The 27,234-nt window shown below is 42.9% G+C and overlaps 1 protein-coding gene across 9 annotated transcripts in view; it reads right to left on the bottom strand.

Annotated features, from left to right (window-relative positions):
* Positions 1–25,399, bottom strand: part of PHF21A (PHD finger protein 21A) — a 133,760-nt gene extending 108,361 nt beyond the window's left edge. For 7 of the 9 annotated variants that reach the window (XM_074867762.1, XM_074867755.1, XM_074867758.1 and 4 more), the window contains exon 1: positions 24,955–25,399. The gene's annotated coding sequence lies outside the window, so the exon portion shown is untranslated. Of the gene's footprint in view, positions 1–23,494; positions 24,502–24,954 lie in introns of those variants that run through there. The other 2 variants (XM_074867757.1, XM_074867756.1) reach the window with 2 other exon arrangements.
* Positions 25,400–27,234: the final 1,835 nt, after the last annotated feature.

Below are 27,234 nucleotides of genomic sequence, written 5' to 3'. Positions count from 1 at the left end.
GGAGAACTTCAGGTATGTGCACATCCCCTGCTTGTTCAAACGATTCTTTGAATTTTACCTCTGTACCAGAGATGTTCAGAGAACAAAAAAAAAAATGAGAAAAGCAGCCAACACCTCAACCACAAAACAGTGACATTCAAGGACAACTACAGCCTTCCATTTCCACAGCAGAAAGAAGTGCTATTAACTCAATCTGCCAGCAGGGGGAAATGCCAAACAAGTGAAAAAAAAAAAAGTTAAAAGAGCAAAACACTAAAGATGAGGAATAAAATTAAACAAAACAAACCAATCCCACTCCCCAACACACACATATCCTCAGCGGTTAAGGAAAGGAAAGATTCTGCTCCTGGAGAGGGGAGGCAGGATAAAGGAAGTACATATGACTCAAAGTAATGAGTACTTTGCTCATTCTTCCAGGCTTTAGAGAGGAAACAGTGAAAGTGCTCGTCCAAAATATCAGCATTTAAGAACAGCAGCAGCAAGCAAAAACATGCTTTCAGTTTCGGTGTTAGCACAGAGTGACTGCAAATCAATTAAAGCTTTCTCAAATCTAGCGTTTCAATGAAGAGCAAAGTTTTGTGGTTACACAACTGGGAGAACCGAGGTGAAGATGAATTTTTAAAGGACTATCCAACATGAACATATGAACTAATTTATTTAAAGTGAATACATATATTCTAGAAAATCATTCTGCATTACAGAAGACTTCCTATTACATTTATACAGAATCCCAGGAGTCTGGACTTTTTTTTGCTGAAGAGATTTCAGAACAGCAGGGGTCCCATTAGACACCCTGTTTTTCCTTCTACCTTATAAATATTATCTGTACACCATTTCCATGGTTACAAAATATAGTGAAAACCACTTAAAGGGAGTATCAGTTAAGGGAATAAATCTGTGTTAAACATTTTGATGAAGGGCAACTTGCAGGAAACAGACACAATTACACAATGCATTTTAAAATTAAGAAATAGAAAACCGAAATGTGAAAATTTGTTGAACAAAAATCTAACATGCATTTACAATGAAAGAAAGACCCTGCAATCACAAGGACTTTCAGTTTAAAGCATCAGAGGCCAAGAATCACAGGGAGCAACAGGGAAATTTCTAGTGACAGATTTACAGATATTAGCTACACAAGTTTCTACTGATGTTACCTTCCCACAAATATCAGACAGAAGCTAGGTACGCATGCACTAATAAGCAAACATCAAAAAATGCAGATAAATTGTGATTAGTGATTGTATGGTAGGGCACCTTACAACAACAGGTAACCTTTTATACTTCCATATTTATAAGGCTCTTTCAAAAATTGGATGCTGTACTCTCAGTAAAGCTCTTCCCTCAGTGTGTCCATGAAACCTGCTAACTGAATGATAGTTCTTCAAGCATGCACAACGAAAGATTAGACTAACAGTACATCAAGAGGTTTAATTAAATCCCAGTTCTGCTCAGAGTGCATAGTTCTACCTCCAGTTTCTCTAGTTTAATCTATCCTGCAGCTGCAACACTCCCACAGGCAGCTAATCTGACCAAGGTGCTCTCCTTTATGTTGTCTTCCAGCTGTGAAGTCCCACCACCAGCAGTCCCCACACTTTTTCTGGGGGGAGTGGAGGGTGAGGGGGTGTCACACTCCACAGAAAGTTGAAGCGATTCACAGATGGGTCTGGGGAGCACCAAGCACAAACTTAAGCAGCAGGAGGGAGCCCTCCTTCCCTCCTTCAGCAGTCATGGAGTTCCAGCATGCTACAGTGGGCAAGAGATGGAGCACTTGGCTACTTTCCTTTTTAACTAAAGCAATCATCAAGGAGCCATCCTTCACTTTCCCCACCTGGTTAGAAGTTTGGCTTACAAGTTATGTTTTCAGTGATCCAGTCACGTAGACACATTCTTTTCATTTTGAGACTGGAAGACCTACAGAACGACTGGGGAAAAAGAGGCATCCGAGTTTGCCAGGCATCTGAATTCTGTATGTTCTGCTTGTTACTCAGGCAGAATAGAAATCACTATTATTTTCTGCTTATCCTCATTATGGCACAGGGAATAAGAGTTCTTTACTTGTTTACTATATTGTCCGGGAAAAGACTGTAAAAAGGTCAAGGAGAAAAATCATCATTTAAAACGTACTTTAAACACTAAAATTAAACCAACCTGTGCTGGTTTTGCTATGGGTCAACTTTCATGTCGATATACTGAAACAAGTACTGGTCTGCGCTGCCTGTCTGGCACAGTTCTTATAATAAACTCGCATCTTCAATTTAATTATTTTAGCACATGCATTAAAAATAAACTATTTCATGTATATAAAGTACAGCAGCATGAATTTGAAAATTAGCTGCTAATATACATTGTGTTCTGTATTTTATGATACTGAAAAAAAATAATACAGGAGCTCATTTTATCTTTCGTAGAACTTTTGTTTCCACAGGAAGTGAGATTGCTCAGAACAAGAAACTATACATAAATTCTTGCCTTTACAACACTACGGATCACTAGCTCTATTATGTCACAGGCTTCTGAATAATTGTCAGAAGACAATATGAAAGTGATTTGTTAGTGAACAGATGTTCACATGACAAAAGTATCAAAGTACAACCAATTGTTTCTTAATCTGTCTTCAGATTTTAAGAACAAGATGAAAAAGGTAATGCTTCTCACCTGCTAGAATTTATTTTTTTTTCTAGAAAAAAATACCAGCAATTTAATTCCACACAGTTCTATGCAAAAAAGTCTCGGACTTCTGTTGATTCTGTTGGGTGCTCTGAACCCTGTAAAAGGCAGCTGGGACCCTCTGCTGCTACCAGAAAGGTATCACATTTTCCTCTACTCTTGAATAAATACAACACCTGTTCTAAGTACAGCCTTCTAACACTCAGTAAAAAACATTCTCATTCTACAGTTTAATTTGATTTGCTTTTTAGTCAAACTCATTTTATTTCACCAGCTATTATTTCATTATACTATGTTGTCATTTTGGCATTCCTGATCTCCTGAGCAAAGAGCCCCACGAAAAAACAAACAAACAAGGAAGCCCATCTTAAGACCCTCTAACAGTAAGTACAGTATGCTCCGTGTATAGATTAAATAAAGAAAATAAACAGCATTAGGGTGTTCATGAGTTTCTAGGTTTGTGTACCGATAAATTATGATAGAGCACTTAAAGACATCAACATGTTTTACAAGTAGTCTAAATAAAAAGGCAGTAAACAGAATTAGGTAAAACACACTTGTTTCAAACTCTGAACTAAACAGGATATTGAAAGCTCCTTTCTCTCCCCCTCTATCCCAAAATAAAAGCGTGAGTGAGAAGGGATTTCATTACATTCTTAGAACTGTTATAAGCAAAGTCAAATCCAGCCACTCGCATTTAGCATGCAGGCTGTACACACTCCCAAGTACGTCACACTGAGAAAACACGCTTGCCGAGCTATCTGCCTTCCCAAGGCCTCCAACGCAACTGTCGCTAGGCCTAAATCAGGTAGGCTCTGTGTGCTGTGCTGCTGCAGATGAGCAGGAGTCCACCCCTTCTCCCCATTTCCCTTCAGATTTAAACTACCAGATCATTCCAGCATCAGCTTTTTTACTCTGCTTCCTTTAGCTATGGTGTCTGTATTTAAAAAGACGAGGGAATCACAGTTTACTGTGCAAGATTTGGCCCTAATTTTTCTTCTTCTTTACTACACCAGCTACCCTGCAGCTTCTGAGCCATCGTCAGCTGTTGTTTTTTGTTCCTTGAATGCAACAGGACTTAGCCTGCCAGGCTGCATCACCATTTTCACAGCATACCTCTAAGGGGAAGAAATCCCTTCTTGCTTGCTTCCTGCTGGGCTCTGAACATTCAGATTTTCCCATTCTCTCAACAGATACACAAGTCCAACACTGCGTCAATATTCACATATTTCTCTCTCTTTCAACACCAATTCCTAACTCCCTTATTCATTTTCATACAAACCTATTAAATAAAAGTGCAATTAAGTGGTAGCCCAAGTACCTCGAAGTGTTCTCTTACAGAGAACTTTATTTCTCTGTCAGGTTAATCCCATTCTGACAACTGCTTTAAGCCTTTACTTTACCTAATTCAGCATTTTTCTGCTCTTAGGATTTCTAATCTACCTTGTAGCTTTGCAACACCCAGGTTCAGGACAAAAAAAAAAGTTTTGCCTCTATATAGCATGAACTTTCCCATCCAGGCAAGATGGAACAACACTGAGATAAACCCCACATTTTCTAATAGCTTTACCCTGAATGACATTTTGGGTAAACTACTTGATGCAACACAGTCATACAACACTGACACAAAACTACTGGGGAAACACAACAGCATGAACTATGGTATAGATAGAAGTAGTCTCCAAATTCATCTTCACCAACCCAAACAAAAAGGGGTAATATTCTGGAGGTCAAACATATCAGAATACTACATTATAAAAAACCAAAACAAAACAACAAAAAAACACCAAAAACCCCCCAAAAAACCAAAACACATCCAAAACCAACACAAACTTTAAAGAACGCTAAGAATTAGAGGTAAGTACAGAAATACACACCTTACCTGAATACTGAAGGCAAAAAATGGTTTCATTGTACTTTTTAACAAAAAAAAAAAAAAATACCCACACACCAAAAAAAACCCCAAAAAACAAACAAGAAACCCAAAAAAAATCAAAACCACTCCACTCCCCCGAAATCATCACCACAGTTTGTTCCTTCCAGGGAACGGTTCACAGCCATTCAAAAATAAAAGATTTCCCAAACAATCCAGAGTACCTGCAATGTGGTTTTGTTTTTATTTTTTATATATAATTATTTAAACACTGATTTAACTAGCTCATTGCAATGGAAACCCTGAAAACACTTGATACATAAAACATTTATGACAAGAGTCCTAAAGAACTCACTATTAGACAACAACCAACACAAAAAAGATGGATGCGTGAGAACAAGTTTATATATATGCACCTTGGAAAGGCCTGTTTTCTCTTCCCCATTACAGATTTGTTTTCTGATCTCAAAATCTGAGCAGCTGTTTCCCCCTCTCTATTCTGCACAATATACCTGGTTACAGGGTTTATTTCAGTCCCTTGTCTTCTAAGAAACACTTGCCCTAGAAGGGAGGAAAAGCAGGAGGATACCAGTCTCCACACTCTTTTCAGTCCCCTCTGCTACAAGAAAACATAGATCCTTGTACCAGGCAGAAGGTATTTAAGTTCCCAAAGCAAACAGGAGCATTTTAAAGAATTCTAAAACAAGAGGAATTTAATGTCTCAGAAGTCACTCCTAGTGAATAATAGTCCCTATTGTCATTTTAAACTGTGCTAAATGGTATATTTTCGAACCATGTATTGAAGAAACATTAAGAATTTCAATTATTTCAGCCCTTTCTATTTTCTCAAGTTGCATTAACAAGCACATAATATCTGGCACAGGTTCTGTGGGGGAAGTGGCTTGTATATCATCCTTTCATACACACTACAGGCTTTAGTCCTGGAAGGCGGCAGAATGCTAAGAAGTACTTTTTTTTTCCTGAAGAGGACAGGATGGTTGTTTAGTGAACACACTAAAGGATCCTGGGATCTGCAGTAGCACATGTTGCCAATTTCAGAACTAGTTTATTTGAACAGCCTCTGTCAAGTCACTTAAAGAGTTTCATCTTCCAAATACACACACACAATAGCGATACCTGGCTTATAAAATGCAAGTATTCATTTCTTATAGTTTTTTAGAAGCATCTCAATAAAGTTCATTAATACACAAAATAATGGTTTGTCCAGGTAGAGACAGAGAATCAAAGCAAGCTTCATCTGCTTAGGTTACACATGCTACAAAAACAAAACACATCATTCAGAGAGCTCTCATTCATGAAGATCTAAAGCCATCAATCTTACTTTTTCAAAATCTGCATAGAAGTTCTTATACAAGGAGTCGAGATAACACTCATTTGTACAAATTAAACTTTTTGCAGTTATTAAGTACCTGCTGCAGTCACACAGTACACTAGCGACTGTTCTAATTCCACAACAATACTAACCAACCAAAAAAATAAATTTTTCCACAACCTGCAAAGCATGACAAGTATGCACCCACACAAGAGCACAAGCTGCTAAGAGCTGAATATAATAATGTAAAATTATAATTCAAATTACCAAATGCACAAATAGCAAGGAAGTTGAAAGGGGGCTGATTCCCCCAACAATGATCTAAACCACCTAAATATCTGAAAATTTGTACAATCCATAAACACTGAGCAAAGCTGAAGTAAAGGATGCAATTCCTACAGCAGGTAAATTGTTACAGCCTGGATGTCACATCTGCATGTTCATACATGAAGCATTAGTCTTCTTGTCCTCCAGGCTAGAAGTCTTCTGGACAGAAGTGTCCGTCACAGCCCTTCTTCCTACCCCTCAGATACGGTAAGAACGAACACATGTACTACTCTGTCAGTCTAATTATTTAAACCCCAATCAATACTTAGAGCAGCAAGGGAGAGGTAATTTCACACGTAGAAGCATAATAATCAAAAGAAGCATTACTTTCTAGCAATATTTCTTCTCTGAAAAGTGTCTGTTCCCACATTCCTAAAAACTCAACTAGTTAATACAAACTCCTCCCAAAATCAAACTGAGATGTTCTAGTTAAACAAGGATTAAACCTAGAAAAGTTAACACCTGCCCTTTGCCTGACAGTCAAGCTGCCTTAAAACTGATCATAGTATCCCTCACTGAGATCAATGCTGGGTGAGTGAGAAGTTTTGGCTTTTGAACTAGAGTTTCAAATAAAAACTATGAAAATCCTACTAAGATAACAAAAAGAGATAAGCAGTTGATTCCTGCTATTTATTCAAAAAATAAACTCACAGCTAGTCATAGCAAAAACATGACAGACTTTATTAAAAAGGCAAGACAGGGACTTCCACAAACTGGAAGAGGAAAGAACTGAAAAAATAGGCAGGGAACGCCACTTCCTACTGGAGGGGATATAATTCATGGTACGAAGCTTACAAAGCACTGGCCATTTAAACTATCATAAAAAAAAAAAATCATCACATCTCTGAGGAACACTCTCTTCTAAGCATTCATAAAGAAGATTGCAATCTTAATGAAATGAAGCTTTTGGACATCCAACTTCAAAGCAAAAGAAAAGGGACACTGGAATATGTGAGTCTTGAACAGCAAAAGGTTCATACACCACATGGCATCAAAAACAAAAGGCAGATGAACCCATTTGTACACCTCACACCACCTTAGAGCAAAATCCCTGAGGGGGCCTTCCCCTTCTTAAGAATATATTAAAAGACTGAAAATAAGGAAAACACTAACCAGTCAAAAAGCAGGGGAGTTACCATTACAAGGATCAGGGTTGAGTCTGTGGACATACTTTTAACTGATCTGGCAAAAAGGGAGGTTGCAGACATTATGATGCTTTCCATTATTCCAGATAGTTAAAATTAAAGCAAACTTCAAAGAGTTACAGGGGATCTGATAATACCAAATGATTGATTTTCATCTGTCATTTTATTGTCCCGTCTCGACAAGTACAAAGTAACATACTCAGAGGAAAAAATAACCCTAGCTATAAATACACAACAATGAATCTAAACTAAGCATTACTACTTATGAAAAAGATTTTGAGATTATTGCAAGCAAACAGTTCAACTCCCAGCAGAAAGAAGTCAGAGAAAATCTCAGAAGGTATTAGAAACAGAACAGAGAACAAACAGGGAACATTCTGCTGTGATGCACACTGCACGTAATCCTGGCTGCTCCACCTCAAAAAGGGGAGAGCCAGAAATGGTACAGAGAGGAATGACAACTAGGGAGCACATTTAAAACAAATGAAACTATTTTTCTCACATCAACCCATCACACACACAGAAAATGCAGTTAAACTGCATGGAACTTGCTGCTGTGGAACACTATGGAAGCCACAAATATAAATGAGTTCCAAAAGGCAGCAAACAAATTCACCTATAAATCGTTTGATGTTGTTATTCACAGTGCAATAGCCCAAATGTAGCTTCCATCTCAGGCAGCGGCTAAACAAGTGTCTGTCAGAAATTTACTGTTAATATTTCAGCAGCTGACAGAATTCACCCATTTCCTACGCTGTTCAGTCAGCTGCTGCTGGCCACTGATAAAGGCAAGATGCTGGATTAGATGGACATTTGGTCCAGCACAGTATGTTAGTTCTTACATTTAATCACATTGAGCAGCCATACCAGTATATGTCTTGGGTTGTTTTGGAGGTTGGATCTTCTGGTAAATAAATCGGGCCGTAATTCAAGCATGTAATGTTAAAAGCAGAAATTATAACTTCTGAAGCAGAAATCAAACTGGTGTATGCGTATTGTGTAATATAATGCAACACTGCAATAAAGACATGATCAAACGTTCAAGGGTGTGGGGTGTTTCCAGAACCCAGACTGCTGAAAAATTCTCCTATAAGCCCCTCACTAATCAGGATGCCAACCCAAGGAGATTCAGGCAGTTAGTCTCTCCTAACCGAGAAAGACCCAGAAAGTTGGAAAGCAGCACTAAACATAAGCTATGGATGTTTGCTGGAAAAACTGCCAAGACCCATTTAAGATTGGCAACAATTTGGCTTCCTCCCAGCTGACCAGAGGAAAGATCTCCTGAACCAATGGATTCAAAGGGAACATGTAGATGAATGTCTGATTCCTCTCCAAGAAAACAGTACTTGCCAAAGTCATCAGGTCCTGTCTGACCCTGGAGCAGTACTGGATGCTCTACTTTTTAATAAGGAAGTCTAGCTGAAGAAGTACTACTGTCGCAGAAAATGCGTAACCTCAAGCTGAGGCCCAGGACAAACATCGAACAGAATTCTGCTAGGAAGTACTGCTAATCCTGCTAGAAAGCACTGCCTAAACAATTTGGTGAATGTCTGCTTTCTCATCACTGTCAGCTTCCTTCTCTTCTGACAGATGAGCTTTTGAAGATAGCCAAGCTGAAAGCCATGTAGGATAAACAAGCAGGTCTCAATCTGTGAGAAACACAGAAGTTCCATTTTCTAGAGCCCAAATTACAACGGGTCTGGAAGCAACGCAAGCGTCCGGTATACACCACCTTTCGGTATTGCTGTAGGCAGTAAGATGAAGATGGATGTACCCAATAAGCTTATCATCCTTATCAGGAACAACCAAGTATCAAGGATAAAAAAGTATAAAAAAAGAGCAGAAGCTTTGTGATCAGTTTCATGAAGACACAGACATTGCCTCAATAAAATTACTGCTCAGCTACACTGGTGAGAAAGCTGACCACAATCCAGTTTACATGAGAAATCTCTTAAATCACACAAAAAGACAACAGAGTAAGAATTTCAGGCTGCGCTACGTTTTGTTTTCATTTCACATAGGGAGTGGTATCATTTTGTTATTTAAATAACCTTCTGCTTACAGAATCACACAGGTTGGTTTGAGGTTCTTTCATTTTGTTTTGGGAGGGGGGAATTGATATCTAAGCCAGTAATAGCATTGAAATTGGTCCTGCTGAAAGAAAACAGCAACATAATGCCCTTGTCATCCTAAAGATCATTTGTGCAAACTACGCTGACAACAAATAGCACTACAAACTAACAATTCAAAGAAACTGGCACTCTTATTTGTAATTGGGAACTTCAGATTTACTAGATCTTTTTCTCACCCCGTGCTGTCATAGGCTGAACGTTTCAGGTTGAATTTGTTGGTATCCCCAAGAGAACCACAAGATTTAATCATAACGTGTGTGTGTACACCAAGTTTATTCGTGCTCCAGTGCTTCTGCTGATCATCCACAGGGCAACGTTTCTCTCTTCTCCATCCCACCAGTAAAGCCCATCACAGATGTGAAATTTGTCTTCCAGATCAGAACAAAACTTTCCAGTTATGTAAGTGCCCCATCTCTCACTGTAGGTATAAGCAAGGTATAAAAGAGCTCCACTCCAAGCAGTACCAAGAAACCTCTCAAATCTCATTCATGTTTTTTTCTCACAATAAAAAAAAAAAACAAACGCTTATCCTCTTGCTCTTCTCCTGAGTTCACGGGGAGTTTCTGCTCTCCCCCGTATGTGCTGATACTTCAACTGTTACACAGGAAAACTCAGTTGATTCCAATATATTCCAAAATACAGGCAATGATTTTGATACATCCTCTTCTCACACGTTAGGCTGCATGGAGACGGAGAAAGAACCGGACAACTGTATGGATGTCTCCAGATTTACGCCCATTTGCCTGCACTTTCAAGCCATTGGTCTCAGTGATGAGGCAGGCTGACCCTCCCAGTGCACCACAGTTCTCATGTTGGTTTACTCCACATTTCCGTGACACTTGCATACAAAGCTGAACTGCTTCCTTTGGCAACATGGAGAACAAGAATTGAAAGTCACCTCTCCGAAAAATGCAGTGCCATCCAACACTATCTCTTTGGATCTCAGGTCTTTAATGCGAAGGCAATATATCAGAAAATTATTTTAGAAACATCATTTCATTAAGCAGTGATGATATAACTGGGACAAACCACATGAACAGGAGAAGCACGCCAATCACTGAATTGTTAACACAAGAAGATACTCCAGGAAGTTTCATTACATCCATCTATAAATCGAGAAATCACCAAAACCAGAATTCTGCTTCACAGAAGTCACATCGTAGAGTATGAGATGCGGTAGTTACTGAAGCTGCCTTGTATTTGGCCTTGAAGCTGCCTCCACAGTTACAGAGTTGTGACGTCGCAACATAAAAACACTTCAGTAAAGAGACTACTAAACCAGCTTACTGACGAAAGTCAACCCCAGGCCTATGCAGAACCAGAGTCTCAAAACATGAACGACTCTAATGAAACATTTAGAGGGGCGTATACCAAAGCTCCCAAGCTCCACAAATACACTAAGACACCAGCAGATGCCAGAAACAGTGACATTAACGGTTGTACCTCAAGATATTCCAGAACAAGAGACATGCATTTAAAAGATCATGATTCAATATCCCACCAGAGCCCAAGAGCCTAATGCCATGGGTAGTCACAGAATCAAACACATGGGAGTGCTAAACATCAGACTCACACCTTTAAGTGACCTATTTACAGTAGACAGCGAGGCATGTAACAAAAAGGGAGCCATACCTTTCATGTTCGTATTGGAATATAGTGTCCTTATTAAGCAGCACTAAAAGAGTTAGTGGAAGCAACGCTGGACCCAGCCAACTGGGACAGATGCAGAAATTTGGGTATTGCTGACTCTGCTGATTTTCCACTTGGAAAAGGCATTTGTCCAAATTAACAGAACAAGGTATCTGTCCCTGAACAGAACCCACTTGGGAGACTTGGAGAATTCCGCTCACATAAGCTGTACACAGAATAGTTTTAACAAGCGGTTAAGACTTGAGTGCTGACGACACTAGTAACTCAGTGTTACTTTCGCTGTGCATTGAACCGTTCCACGCAACTAGCTATGTTAAGTCCTTTGTACCAGACTCGGGAAGTATGACACAGAAACAGTGATGTTATTCAGTAAAGTTACTGGAACCTCATTCACACAGCAGCCATAGACAAAGTACATTCTGGAGATGTTTCAGTGGTAAATGTAAGCACTAACCTTAACTCTGACCATCTGGATACACTTAGGATGTGTGCCCATGTAACAGTATCTATAAAAACATAATCATGCCTACACGGTAATATGCGATTTCTTCTATTAATTATAGTATGATGCAACAGAGCTAGAAAAGTGGACCAAAAAAATTTCAGTAGCAACAACCACCACCATCTTTCTGTACCTCTTCAGGTTCTGCAGAACTTAACTCAGGACTGTTTCTTGGCATCAGTGCTTATCCATGCAACTCAGATTCCACTGGATTTCAAATTCACATTATCAATCATTACCTCCCCTATGCATCAGAAGGTCTCCCATCCCCATTCAAACTTCTCCTTTTCTTTCAGCCCAAGATAACCTAATAAAAAAAATATATCCAAAACTTCAAAAACAAAGCACCCTATTTATTTTGTACAACCAGTCTTACAAGAATCTCACCTCCTTTGGGGCAAGCACTACTTATTTGTACACCACCCATACTTAATCAGCAAATCATTTTTAGGCTCGTTTTTGTTTACAACGTAGCAACGTTCAGGACCTGCAGGAAGGAGGCAGTTTACTGGATTAAACACATAAGCGAGGTCCTCCATTCCTAGTTAAGGTCTTCAATAAATTTATCACAATGCAGAATAAAACAATTTCTCTCTGCCTCAGTTTCTAATCCAAAACATGGGAATAATGCTACTTACCAGACTGACCTGTTATCTTTCAAGTGGAGCAGATTCTCAACTAACAACAGGCACACCTATACTCAAACTATGCTGATTCACAACAGCAGATTGCCTGGGCCAAATTCCATGCAGTATTAACAAGTCAACAGGAAGCACTCCAAAATTATTACACTGATGTGCTCTGATCTTCCTTCCCCTACATTCCAGTCAGCTGGCACTCTCGCTGTTCCCTGTAAATATATAGGCAGTTATCAACCTCAAATTCTGTCTTCCCTTCCCCTTTTATTATATTCTCCCTCCTTACCCCTTAAAAGCCTTTTTTATTTTTTTCTTCCTTCTCCTCAAAAGCACACAAATGGGAACTGTAGCATCTGGAGAATGGTATTTGTAGCTGGGGTAGTCACACTCAGTGTGGGAGTACTGATGGTAGTCACTAATCTGAAAGGAAGAATTCAAGTAACCATACACTTAATAGAAGTTCTTTCTTCTCAAAACCATGATTATTCAATATAAGTAAAAAGATTTACACACTATATCACATAAACATAACACTGAATCATTGTGCCAATCTAACATGGAACCACATACAATTAGCACTTAATGCAAAAGCCGAGTGCAAGACTGCTGTACAAGGAGACTTCAGCTACAAGAAAAACAAAGCGTCCAAAACATTTTTACTTGCACTGATTGCCATGGATTTTTAACATTGTTTACTTAAACTAGGAAGACTAAATTGCAGATCTATTCATTTTTAGTGGCTGCTATAACCAACTGAAAAGCAATACCACTTTCTACTTCCACAATGCTGACAGAGTGAAAGGGTATGGTGGAGCATGGTATGATTACACTTTCTAAACAAAAGGATTGGCAGGTTGAAGGAGGCTGCTGGTGGCAGTCAATTTTCCCTCTCCCTCAAATTACTTTTGTTCCCAATGAGCCAGGACTTATCCCCAGGGCGCTTCACCCAGAGAAGGCAGTAAGGTGCTGCTGAGGGACACTCCTCTTCCACATCCCCTCCTCTCACACCAATTCACCACAGCCTTCACCTGCCCTCCTGGGACCTACTGGTTCCACGCACACAGCAGCCCCACTCCAACACCGTCCTAGGAGATGGAGACAGGCACCGTGTGGCAAGAAGGCTTACCAGAACAGCAGAGACTAGGATGAGATAAAACAGTGCAGGGCACTAAACTACTACTGCATATGCCACAGTAGTATCAAGACCGACACTTGCAATAATATGTTTACAATCACGGTAGTACTGTGATACCAGTGTAGTGCCCATCATTACAGTAACTTCTTTGCAAAGTTACTCTTTAAACAAATTCTGTTATCTAAAAAGTAATGCCCTGATTTTTAATGGTCCTATTGCTGTGCTAGAAAAGGTGTTTAAACACATCTCTCTCCACAAACACACAGAGAAATTCTCATGCACTCCTCTCATTACATCATCCTTACATATTCCTCTCCTTGCTGTTTCAAGGATGGCTTTTTTTTTTTTTCCCCCCTCCTTTTAAAATGCCTTTGAGAAAAATGCCAGCTCCTCTCAATTTAGACTCTGGTTATTACAGAGTAGAGGGAGGCAGGTTGGGGGAAGCCATATGAGGACCAGAAACATACATGAAAGTTTATTGTGTGATTTTAAAGTCCAATTCTAATACAACTTCTAATCCCCAAGAAGCCAATATGAGTCTTACTGCCTACTGGACCACCAAAGACCACAGCCTGGAAAGCAATGTAGAGAAAACAAAAACTAACCATAACACAATGGAGGTTTCATAGCTGAAGACTTAAAATGTATCCTGCATATGTGGGAAAATGGGAAAAATTATGGAAAAAATATGCAGATAGTATTTACCACCTTTCCCCTATTACATAAGAGTTTCTGAAGAAGCTGCAGGAGTTTAATATACCCAAGAGAAAAATAACAGGCACCTCTCCTATATAGTACTATCTACACACAAACAAACAGGAATTTAACAGATACTTGTCACCTTCCTTAGTTTAAGTTTTCAAAAACCTTAGAGTAAGACAGCTTACAGACATGATGATGAAATCATCCATTATATTCACAATATATTTGGCATAAGGAAAAATCAGCAATTTTGGATAAAAACAATCATAGGCACAGAAGTGCAGATTCAGATTAAGTTAGAAAACAGAAACCAGAAAGAAGGTCCCAAGTTTTGAGAAATCATAGATGTTTATCTTACATCACAAAGGAGCAAACTGTAAAATCAGTATTTTAGCTCACACAATTTTGCAGGAATGACAGTGTCAGTGCAAAACAACTTGAGGTAGTGGGTATTCCCACAGTCATAGACCTATGCTGATGTAATCAACTCTGCAGCTGAGAAGATACTGTTACTACAGCAAGGAACTAACCCGGAGCATGCATTTAACAGGCCAACGACATCAGGTTTTGACTGACTGCAAAAACTGCAGCTCATCATCACACGAAAAACCGTTTGATTAAATTAAACACTGCACAATCTAATAGAGTTCTGCATCAACAACCAGGCACCCAAATAGAATTCCTGCAAGAAGTAAGGCGGGAGAAGACACTGCAAGTTTTAAGCCAAGAAGGACTTGCCATACAGGGATGAGAATTATGTGACGGGGGTAGATTTCCATGTTTACTTTAGAGCATGAAATTCAAAGAAAAAGTAGAGCTGGTGAAACATGCCAAAATGAACATGGGAAATGGAAACTAAGTGTCTGATTCCGAAACAAGTTTCATGGTGACAAATCCACTGATTTCAGCTGGTTCTCCGAGAATGCAAAATAAGGGGTACGGTATGGTGGGAATCCGCTTGGGAGGAGAATTGCAGTTGACTCAAGGACAGATATGTGGTGTTCAGAAACAGCACAAACCTTGCTAGTGCTTCCCAATTTATTCCTGACCAGAATGTACTCTCTGAAAGGGTAATAAGGGAAGCTCAGGTAGCCACATCCTTTCCGTTTGGGGTCACTGACAAGAGCATCCTTAATACAGCAAATTCATACTACAGACAACAATAGATTTACATGATAAAGATGCTTATCGGAAGCAATTACTGCAAGCTAAGCAGCAGTGAAATAGTAAGGTATCTGGAGCTCCAGCTAGATGCAAATTAGCAAAAGGCTTTGTTATTAGTAATATAGGGCACTGTAGTCCTTTCATAAAGTTATGAAAAAGGTTTGTTAGTTGGGGAGGGGGGTGGTTTTTTTTCTTGGGGTTTTGTCTGTCTTGATTTTTAATCCATCTCAAGTCAGGTTATTAGAATTTCAGACTGAACATCTCAATTGGGACAGTTTTGTCACACTGGCAAGAAGGAAGAGACAGAGACAAAAAAAGCATTCTTTGGATACATCAAGGACTAATTTCTAGCTTTCATGTAAAATTTTGTCGTGTTAGCAAATTAAGCAAAAAGGCCTGAATAAATAGATTCCAAGTTCTTACAAAGCGTTACAGGAGCTCAATACTATCTACTTTTTAAAGGAACAGCAAAGACACTAGGAGACGACGAACCTGGTGCAAGATCCCCTCCAGGGCCTGCAGCAGCATCTTAAACAGATGCCGGATTCTTCAAACTTTGTCAAGTGCCTCAGCCCTGCAAAATCCACTAAAAACTACCATTTTTGGGGGAAAAGAATGAAATTCTGGTACTCTCAATTCAACTGGGAAGCTTCCCATCCACTAGAGCAGTGCCAGGATTTCCTCCCAGATCAGGACACATTTGCTCTTATGAGATAAGAAGTACTTATAGAGGAGTTTTTCTTTACAACTATGCATCAAACCCTTTTGTACATCCCTATTACCCACATTCCTTATCTAGAATACCCTGATACAGCAGCGTTACAAAGGGCACTGTCGCAGACTCTCTACAGAGGGTAAAACGTCCTTGAAAGACAAGATACATCATCATTCCACTACATACAGATTTATCTTGGTTTCTTCTCCTGCCTGTTGTGTAGGCCAAATCAGCCAATGAAAGGGAATTTCATCCTCGCACAGCAACAATGACAGCCTTTCTAATCACGTCAATATACTAATAGTAACTACTTCAGCTAACCATGTGTCCTGTCAGCAATTTGCTCCACACGGGCTGTGAAGGAGCTGGGAACAGTTAAAGAAAACTATATTACTAACTGTTTACAAACTCTATTACAGTTCCAGCATATGTAAGGTTTTCTCTGTATAGATTTACCTTTTTGTATCAGTTTTAAACAGAAAGTGTCAGCAATGTACAGTGTGTACAATGCATCAGTGCTGACAAAATAACATTCCCTGACTCAAGAAGCTATTACCACCTAAATATCTGTGATATTTATAATCTGTGCAGGTGAAGAACAACTTTTTGTGTTGTTTTTTGTTTTTTCACAACTATGAAGCAAATATGAACTCTAAATTTATATTGAGTGAATTTCCAGACACTTACTAAAAGAAGAATTTTGCCACACAGACCTAGATAGAAGCTAATTACAATGAACATAAAGAAGCTACTTTCCAACATTAGAAGTTCAGAGGTCTTGATCCTGATACTACTTATATAGGTTCCAATTTTAGGCATTCAGATATTCCCTCTGACCTCTGCAGAGCTTAATGTAAAATACATGTGACTTTTTGCAGGATCGGAGCTCTAATTTTTCAAAAAACATCAAAAAGGCTTATTCCATATTGTTTGGCACATAAATATAAACCTTCTTTATTATTATCTCACACAAACTGAAGAAACAAGAAGTTGACTGGGATCAGTTAAAGTTAAGTGCTTGCTCACTTAAAAATTAAGACAACTGCAGTACCCAAAACATAGCACACAAGACTACAGCAAATACTAAACTTGCTACTGGCCTAACAGCTGAAATCAAATTAACGTCCACGTTAAGTTTAGCAAATCCCACTGAACGTTATTAGTTAACGTCTTGCACGAAAAAAGACAGTTCTTATGGATATAAAAAAAATAAGCATTCTAAAAGTTACTATTCCTCAATCCCTACTCCAGAAACCCTTCACCTACTTTGATGCGAGTTCGATGCAAGTTCAAATGTCGTGGTCAGGGCTCAAACACCGGACAAAAACCACCCGATGTGCTCTGCTTCTGGCTGCAACTGCCAACACCTGAGTTTGAGACCCTGCGTCTCCGTGGGAACCAGCGATGCTGTCACTAACGGACCACAGACCAGCTCCCAGCCAATCATCGCTCGGCCTCAAGACACAGAGCAGAGAAGTGAGATCTCAGCAGGTAAAAAGCTGTTCAAATCCCATTTTGTTTTGACAGAAACCCACGGTGACAGTTGGGCCGCAACTTTAAAGGAAAACATGGTGGCCATACTGCCAGTTAATGGAGCTAAACTCCTTCTGCTGAATGTTTCCACCCATAACATTGCCTCAAAAGATTAAAAATATCCAGAATATCAACCAGGATACTTGCAATCACAGATGAAGCAAGGTATTAGTGCAATTATTAATATATTCTTTGTACAAAAACACATAGGCAGTTGGAAGACTTCTTTCATCGACTGCTCTTCCCTGAACATACTACCCAACTATAAACTGTTTTTGACTTTTAAATAAAAATACATGCTACTCTACAGTAACAGCAGCACAGGATTAAGCTGACCAACTAAGAACCGCATCAGGTATCGACGACTCGGCCTCTGGAACACTACAGCCCCGAATCTCCAACTTCTGCTCATGAAAACTACAGGCCCCAGGATGCATTAGTATATCGCGATCCAGGCAGGCTATTCAGATAAAAACACAGCACTGCATACTGGGGCCTGTAGTTTCCACGAGCCACATTCTTACTGAAGATGAGACCAGATGTAGGCCATATTGCACACTTCCACGGGCCAGCACACAACATACACATACCATACAGGGAGCCTGCTGCCAGTAATCATCAGGTAAGCTGGATTGATACCCAGCTCTCACACATCAAAGTTACGGGGACAAAGATCTCAGTAAAAATAAACAGCTAACCACTAATTCCCAAAGAATAATCAGCAGTCCAGCTACTTTCAAACATGCAGAATAGGCTACAGCTTTTTAACATCTTTATACTAAACTGCAGTAAGATTTTTTTTCCTTACACCCCCCTCCCCCCCCGACTGCTACATTTATTAACATTGAAGAGTGTACTTCTGAATATCAATAGGAAAAGTGTGTTTGGTGAGGGGCATAATCCCCCTGTCCAGAATTTAGTAATCTGGAAACAAATCACTCTCTTCCTCCATTGCTACAATGTACTGAAGCAGAAGCTTGCCTCTCTTTCAAAAAGCAGAGCTTAGCTGAAAATTAAATAGCTGTATCTCAGCGTAGGCCTCAGAGAAGAATACGCTGTACTTCAGTTCACTAAAGGGAAGGGCAGCTCCCCCTACCAGTCTGTTCTAAGAAGGTTTTAATCGAGGAAGGAAACAACCAGGGATCAAAATGAGTAAGTCCTCCTTTCTCTTCCCTCCGTTTTCCACGAGCTCTGGATTATTATTATTATTTTAAAAAAACCCAACATGCATATATAATTCCATCTAGGTACTTATATGTTTCACTAGTCCTTGTAGAACAAGACAGCCTTTGCAGCGTTTCCAGGCTAGCAGGCAGCACCCGCAAAAACATGCAAAAGAAAAAGGACCAAGACTCTGACCCAAGAGAAAGCCAGCATCCCGTTACAACAGAACAACAAACAGTGATGCTTCAGTCACCTGAAAGTCATCCTCATGCACTTCCCTATAGAGGCAAGAGGCCTCAGGAGCATCTAAAGGTTTTGTCAATACAGCAATACTGTCCATAGGCCAAAGACAGCTGTTGCCATAGTTACTATCAGCCAGCTTATCAGAAAATAATTATTGCCGATTACTCAGAAGTTTTGTTAAAACAATTTAAAGCTTCAATAGGATACCACTTGAGCTCTTCAATTAACTGTTTGCAACTACACTGCCTTTGGGACCCACACAGTTAACGATGCTTGGGTCTGCAGGGTTGGAGGGGAACAAGGCAAGGAATCAATGTTCCTTCTCCCTTTCATACTGACAGCTTGTATTTCACAGGCAGAAACAACGAAACCGAACCAACAGTAAGCTCGGCTGCTCTGCTAGAGTTCTCCTCTCGCAGGCCTGGAGACCGAGTCTAAGCACAGGCCATCTTAGAGTCACAGGCTCAAATCTGCCCTCATCTCTTTTAACCATTCACGTATCCGTACTCCCATTCAAGAAACACACCGCTTACATTTTCAAAATATATTTCTAATTCCACACGCAATGGTAGAGCCCCTCGCTTAAGAGGCACGCAACACGATTTCTGTAGCAAGTGAACTTGGTAACATTCCCTTTTGTCCTAAAGGCACAGTACTGTCAGGTGGAAGGGCAGAATCTGGAAAACACACATTTTAAGAAATCCGACATTAAAAAAAGCATAGAAGCTGTGTGAACACAGCCTGCCACGGAGTTCACATTAAGCAGAGCCTCACTCCTCATGTGCTAGCTGAAAATGCATTCCCACCAGTAACAACAAACATTAGGCATGGGCTGGGGGGGTAGTAGTATTGCGGGGGGGGGGGGGGGGGGGGGTGTTTTCTGCTGTGGGTTTTTTTAAAGGATGCTTTGAACATACAATCTCTAACCAAAGAGTGAGCGTTTGCAATGACAGTGAACAAGAAATCTCAGGTAAGAGGGAACAAATAATAGGTCAAATCATTTAGGCAAACAGCTTTTAAGGCACAGGGTACTTGATAATTCCAACAGAGATAATAAAATTACGTTAACAGTGCAACAGAAAATAAATGCTGCAGAAAAGCCTGTGTCAAGTAGTGCATTCTTTCCTCAAAAGCCTGGGATGATCAAAGTATTAAAACAAAAGATTCTGTGGTAAAGTTGGGGCTTTGTTAGGGCAGTAGGCAATCCTCTTGGACCAAAGGAAGGGACCTTTCAGAACTTTCTACATCTTTAAAAATTATTTTAAGGACAGGTGATTCTAATTGTAAAGTCCGATTGTCACGCGAGTACACCATTTCTCAGCACTAAGTACATTTTTAAAAACTCTTGTGATTTTTGTACATTTTATAGCCATTCAGTATCTACACTTGCCACTTTGCTTCTGTGAGTTTTTGACGTAACAAAGGCAGAGTCAAACAAACTTAAAATCATACTTTACTGATTTTAATCTAGTGAGGAACTTGGTAAGGTGCAGGAGTCATAAATTATTTAAAAAAAAACACAGGGGCTTTTAAAAAAAAAAAAAAAACAACACAAAACCAGATTGTATTTGCAATAAGAAAAGAAGAAAGGAAAATACAAAGTTCCCCCTGCCAAATGTAAATAAACTTCTTTTTTGCCTGCATAATGCATATCCCTACCACCAGCACAAGCCAGACGCTGGCTTTGTGCTATACTGAACATGAAATATTAATGTAAGATACCTATAAAAACTATCCTTCAGTTCACCCTCTATTTACAGGGTACAGAAGTAAATATCTTGCCCCTTGCATTCACAGACATCTCAAAACCCCTCTGCACACTGCCCCACCTTTCCAGTATATGGTTTGTTCCTAAATAACCTTTGTGCAGTTAAAATACATCAGAAACAGGATGTGAGCTGCTTTCTGGCACAGAGTAATTGAACAAGGGCAATTCACAAACGTACAGGAGCCAGGCCTTTTGTGGAGTCTTACACTTCTAGTACACAGCTACGCATGTGACTGCACAGTTGTGAGCATAAAGGCTGAAGGGGACAGTGAAGAAATACTATTAGAAGCATAATAATAGGTTTTTAGCGCTGCCCCTTCTACACAAGGAGCCTCTCCTGAAGGCTGGTCTGCTTTACAGCTCATATCACTCTGTGATGGCCCTCCGAAAAGCAAAGCCCTCTCACACTAGTAAGTTCTTTCTGGAAGATTTTAAACAAGCAAAACCAACAAACAACAAAACCCGAAACAATAGTAAAAAGGTTAAGTCACCAACATGTGTTTCTCACATGATGTTCATCTTGAGTTTCTGGTACCCGCGCAATATACCCATAACATAGGAAATAAGATAGCCCATCGAGGCTCCTACAAACTGGTGTTGAAATGAAAGAGAAATCTCCATTGTAAATGAATTCCAATGGTATCAATTCATTTGACGGAATGAAGTTCTTCATGGCTCCGAGAGTAAGTAGAAAGGAACGAAACAGCTACAATGCGTTCATATGCAATTATGACCATTATAAACAAACTGCATGAACAACCCAAGTGATAGCTGGGCTCACTATTAAAGCTTTCCAACTGCACATAGAATTCCACAACTTTCTAAGGAGCCATTAGAATTTTCCTAAAAAAACCAAACATGCATGCAAATTGTCTCCTTTTTACAGAATCTAGTCCAATGATTTTTTAATTTTTTTTTAAATTAGAATTTTTCTCCAGTGAAGTTTAACAGACACACACAAAACCTCGTCTCTAAAAAAGAGAAGTAGTGTTGGAATAAGAGCTATTTAGGCCCAATACTTGAAACACAGCTGAAGCTGAATGGCCTAGGGTGAAGAGAAATCTTTACAAAACCTAAACTGAAAGCAGTGACCTTACTGTTGAGGCTAGAAAACACAACAGCATTTTTCTCTGAGCAGCATAAGTTTCAGTTTCCTACTTTTGCTTTATTTAAGTTCTTTGAAGGAAAGTTTTACATTTTCATCCCCTAAAGGAAGAAAACCACTTTCAAATGCCGCCTTCTGCCTCACAACAAATCCAGTTCAGGACGCACATAGAGAAGAGCAAAGATTACAAGCTTTCAGGTAGAAATCTTACGATGACTAATGGTAAAATAATTATTAAAAACAAAATATCGCTTAACACGGCATTCTGAATTACACACCACGTTAGCTTTACTAGTTAACTGAAAAATCACTGAAACCCATAATGGGATCCACTCCAACTTCCTTGTCGCTCAGGTCAGCATGGCTAAAAACTGGGGGTAATGCCAGAGTTGACATCCAGCTGGTGGTAAGTACTCACTGAGCAAGCACCTACCTACTGCTGGACAACGGGTCTCTTAAGACCTTGAAGTGAGACTCTATACATGCTACTATGCAACACGAAATCGAGGGATAAAGAGGTCGCTTCATACTCCCTCTGTGTCAGCTCAAGCTTCTAGCTGATGTAACTATCATAAAATAATCTAATTTCTCTACCACAGTAAGGTTGAGAGGTTTAAAAACATGCGAGAAGCACTTCATCTTTTTTTTTTAGTACAAAGTTTCATTTACTGAGCTACAGAATTCCCTTCTACAAAATAAAAATAAAAAATGCCCCCAAAGAAAGTTTCATTTAGCTATCGTGAAACGTGCGCAGGTATAAATAAAATTCCCAAAGCCTGTGATCTTTCTGCTAAAGTGTGGTAATTAACTCTTCCATCTAAAATGGGTAGTTATGCACAATTTTTGTTTCTTTCTTTCAAGAACCTGTTCTTACTAGTAATTTAACATCACTATTTAAAGTTATATTATACACAATCACTAATAAGCTTAATATAAAAGTTTTAGCATTACATGTTAGCCAGGCAGAAGTCACGAATTTTAGATTTTTAGGGTTGGTTGGGTTTTTTTTTTTCCAAGGCTTTGAAGAAGCATGTTATTTTCTTCACGAATTAAGCCCCAAAATATGGCTCTTTTCATCAAAGTTAAACATTCCCCTGCTCTGTAGCACATCCAGCCTCACCAGATAGCTCCAGGCAAGCACAGGAAAGCCAGAGGAAGCTGACTTACAAAACTGAAACTAAGCAGGTGCCTACATTGTTGGAAGTGAGCACAATGGGAAGGGCAAAAAAAAAAAAAAAAAAAAAGGTAAACAGACAGCCAAAATCCTTTTTATTTCCCATACCTGAAAATCGACAGCTAAGCCAAAAAGATGCATCTATCTCTCTATACGGCTGTATAGGAGTATCTGTCCTTTAACCTGGTAACAAGCAACAGCATACCTAGTTAAGAAAACTTCAGTGGCCCAGTGGAGCCTACCCACCCCTTACTAGAGCCCTGCCATTGCTGAGCACACATCCCCACCTGATTTTTCTATGCTCAGACCTCACCGTACATCACAGCACACAACTTTCTCGTGACACACAAGTTATTACCCCCAGTGGGACCTTTTTACATGCAGTCTCCACAGTGAACAAAAGTTCATTGTCAAGCTCAGCACTTGGGCCCAAACAAACATCCAGGGGGTAGGAGGGGGAGAAAGAGGGGAAGTGCTCCTATCCACAATTAAAAGATTTGCAAGCAATCACCGTTACTTACAATTAAAAAGTGGGAACAGGTGTAGCAGATACCATACTTTGATAGCTGAACAAAGAATATTACAGCACGTGACTGAAATGTGATGACATTTGTTCACCAATCGAAAACAAAAGCCACTCTCCAATGGCACTCTTTCCTCCACCCCCAAGAATTAGGAACTTGGAAATCTCTCCATATTGAAACACATCTGTTCATAGCCTCATTTTTTGACACTTGAGGAGAAGTTGAATGAAGAGCTCCATGCATTAATCCAATACGAATCCACCTAAAAACCTCGGCGTACAATCCTGCCAGCACCCACCAAACTGCAGAGGTAGCTGGGGGAAAAGCTCTACCAACAGCGAAGATCGGAATAATAAAGAAAAGAAAAAAACAAAACACACACCACCACAAGAAAAAAAAATCCCGCAGGAAGGCGAGTGAAGAAAGGAACATGCACAAGAGGACTAGACCAAATGGCAGAGTCCCACATAGAGCCCCACTCCACCTACACAGACGCAGGCGGGAGGGAAAAAACAAAAATAAAGAAGTAGCCGTCCCCAATGCCGGCAGCCGTGCCGGAGCAGGAGTGGGAAACCCCGGCGGCGCCCCGGCCCCGAGCTCCGTACCTGTGCGGGAAGGGCAGCCCCAGGGCGAGGGGGGCAGGCCCGGCTCCAGAATAACAAGTTGCAGAAGAAACGGAATTTTCCCGGCGCTGCTCGGGCCACAAAGACGAATGAAAGGAAGGAGGGAAGGGAAAAAAAAAAAAAAAAAAAAACAACCACACACACACACAAAAAAAACCGCAGCAGCGGCTTTACTACGAATTATCCATCACCGAAAGCAGCATCATTTCCCAGATAATAATAAAACTTCCCCGACAGCATCGCGGCGAAGGACCCGACGGAGAGAAAAGGGCCTGGAAATAATCATCCTGAAGGAAACCGGAGGGGAGGGGATAAGCCTCCCTCCCCCACCCCATCCCCAGTGCAATGTGTCATCTCCTTCCCCTGCTCCTCCCCCCAACCCCAATGTGTCACCTCCTCCTTTTACCCCAAGTGTCACCCTCCTCCACCTCTCCCGCTCCCGCTCGCAAACTTCTGCCGGCGCCCGCCGGGGAGGCCGGAGGGGGGGCGGGGGGGGGCCGCGGCGGCGCCCCGGGACGCTCCGCTCTTTCCCCCCCCCCTCCACCGCCCCCCCCTGAGGGAGGGGCCGGGGGGCCGCGGCGAAGTTGCTGCTCCTCATCGCCAAGTTGGCCGGAGAGTGCGGGGCGAGCCGCCGCCATCCTCGGCGCCCCCAGCCCCGCGGCGGCGGGGGGGGGAGGAGGAAGAGGAGGAGGAGGAGGAGGAGGAGGAGGAGGAGGAGGGAGGGGGGGGCGCGGGGTGGGGGGGGGGGGGGGAAGGGGGGGGGGGGACGGCGCCCAGGGGGCGGGGGGGGGCAGGGAGGAGGAGGAGGCGAATCCGAAAGGTGGGATACTACACCCTGCTGGCGGCGGCGGTGCTGCTGCGGGCCGGCCGGGGTCCCCCTGGCAGGACCTCTCTGTGAGGGGGAGGACTCTTCTTCATAGGGGGAGGGTGCCGGCGCCGCCGCTCCTCTGGGCCTCCCTGTCCCCCTCTTCTGGGCGCCTCTCTCTCTCTCCTCCTCTCACTTTCTTTAAGCTAAGCGGGGAGTGGAAGATGGTAGGTTGCTCCCTTCTCCTCCTCCTCCTCTTCGCTCGCTCTCGCCTCTGTGGGGTCCTTTTCCTTCCCCCTCTCCGCGGGGGGCTCCTCCTGCGGCGGGGAGGAGGGGGCGGGCGGGGAGGGAGGCACGAAGCCGGAGAGGCGCAGGAGGAGAGAAACTGTGACACAAAAACAAGCCGAGAAGCTGAACTCTTCTTCAATCCCATTCACCCGGCCCGGCCGCAGCACCGCTCGCCGGGATCCCTCCGCCGCCGGCCTCCCTGCCTGCCTGCCTGCCTGCCTGCCTGCGGCGCGCTCCCGACACGCCGCCGCGCGCGCGCCCCCGCCCGCCCCGGCCCGGCCCGGCCCGCCGCCGGAGACCCGCGGGGGAACGGGGCGGGTGGCGGAGGCGGCGGGGGGGGGGGGGGGGGCGGAAGGGGGGAGCCCGGCCCGACGGACCCCCGCTCGTGCTCCTCCCCGCTCCCCCCCACCCGCGACGGCGGCGGGGAGCCGCCGGCCGGGCCCGGGCCGGGGCCGGGGGGAGCCGGGAAGGGCGGGAGGGCGGGCTCGGCGGCTTCTCCTGAGGGGGACTACTTGACGTGTCGGTGCGGCGAATTTATTTCCCTTTGCCTAAGGAACGGGCTGTGCTGCGGCCCCCATTGCCTAGGGAAAAAGCCCGGATGTGAAGTGAGTGAAACTAAAGTAGAGTGAAGTAGGGCACCAAACTCTGCCGGAGCGGCGCCGCCGGCCGCGGCGGCGGGGGGCACCGGGCGGGCGGGCGGCCGCCGCGCCGCCACCACCGGACGGGGGAGCGGGGGGGGCGGATGAGGAAGGGAGGGAATGAGGAGATGGGGCGGGGGGGGGGGGGGGGGGGGGTCTCGGCCGGCGCCCCCCCCCGCCTCGTCCCCTCCCCCCGCCCGGCCGGCCGGCGCGCGGGGCTCGGCGGGGGCGGGCGCGCGCCCGTGCGGGCGCGGGGCCGCGCGCAGGAAGCTGGGGCGGGCGGGAGGAGCCGCGCGGGGCCCCGCCGCGAGGGGCTGCGCACAGGAAGTTGATGCAACAGGGCCGCGGGAAAAGGGGGGGGGGGGAGGCTAAGGGGGGGGGGGGCGCAGGAAGCAGCCGCTGCGGCGGGAGGAAGCGCGGCATCCTCATCCCCATGCAAGGGGCTGCGCTGATGCACCACGGCGGGGTGCGCGGCCGGGCCTCCCGCGAACAGCCGCCCTCCCCTCCCCTCCTTCCCCTCCTCCCGGGCGCATCGCCGGCCCTGCCATGTTATTCGCAGAAATAGCGCACCCGCTCGCCGTGCGGCCGGGGAGGGTTTGCCCTCCGCTCTCCTCCTCCTCCTCGCTCCGCCGCTGCTTTCCGCCTTGCCGTTCGTGCAATGGGGTTTGCTTATTTATTTATTAACTTACTACTCTACTGCCGGGTGATGCTGCCATTTGCTTTCGTGCGAGCAGCGGGGAACGGCAGCACATCAGCTTTCCCTGCCTTTTTTTTTTTTTTTTGCTCCCCTTTTATTATTTTTTTCTAATACCTTCCTCTTTTAATTCCCCTCCCAAAAGAAAAAACCGTGGCGAGACAGAAAGTTTCACAGGCAGGTTCAAAGCGGTGAAGTTACAGATCATGAATTGAACGGTTCTGCGGTGCCCGTTGACGTGAAAGGCAAATAAACGTGAATTCAACTTGAGGGGGGGGGGGGGGGGGGGCGCTAATAACGGGATCAAGATACTAGAGCGTGCGAGGCTCCTCACTTACTCGGACCCACGTACGTTTTGGTGGCTGCGTGAGAAGGCAGCTTGGGGACCCTCGGCCCCCGCAGTCTCCAGCCAAAAGGCTACTGGGGGCTGCCCAAACACAAGCAGCCAACCCATGGAGGATCAGTCCTTATCTGCGATAAACTAGCTTAACTTACAGGCATGGCACGCACCCCCTGTGCGTCTCCGGCTTCCGAAAGTCTCCAGAGTCTCAGAAATACTTAAAACCTCACCTGTGTATCGGAGCCATCATTGCTAAAACAGTGGGACATGTTCTGGACGCTGCGGGATTTGCATGAGCTCTCACAGAAAGCTGGGGTTTGATGCAGTGCAAAACTGATTATTTTTTTTT

This window comes from Strix uralensis, chromosome 4, assembly GCF_047716275.1.
Source record: "Strix uralensis isolate ZFMK-TIS-50842 chromosome 4, bStrUra1, whole genome shotgun sequence".
Classification (NCBI taxonomy): Eukaryota; Metazoa; Chordata; class Aves; order Strigiformes; family Strigidae; genus Strix; species Strix uralensis.
The sequence above is the reverse complement of the archived record's forward strand: the minus strand, read 5'-3'. Positions and strand labels throughout refer to the sequence as shown.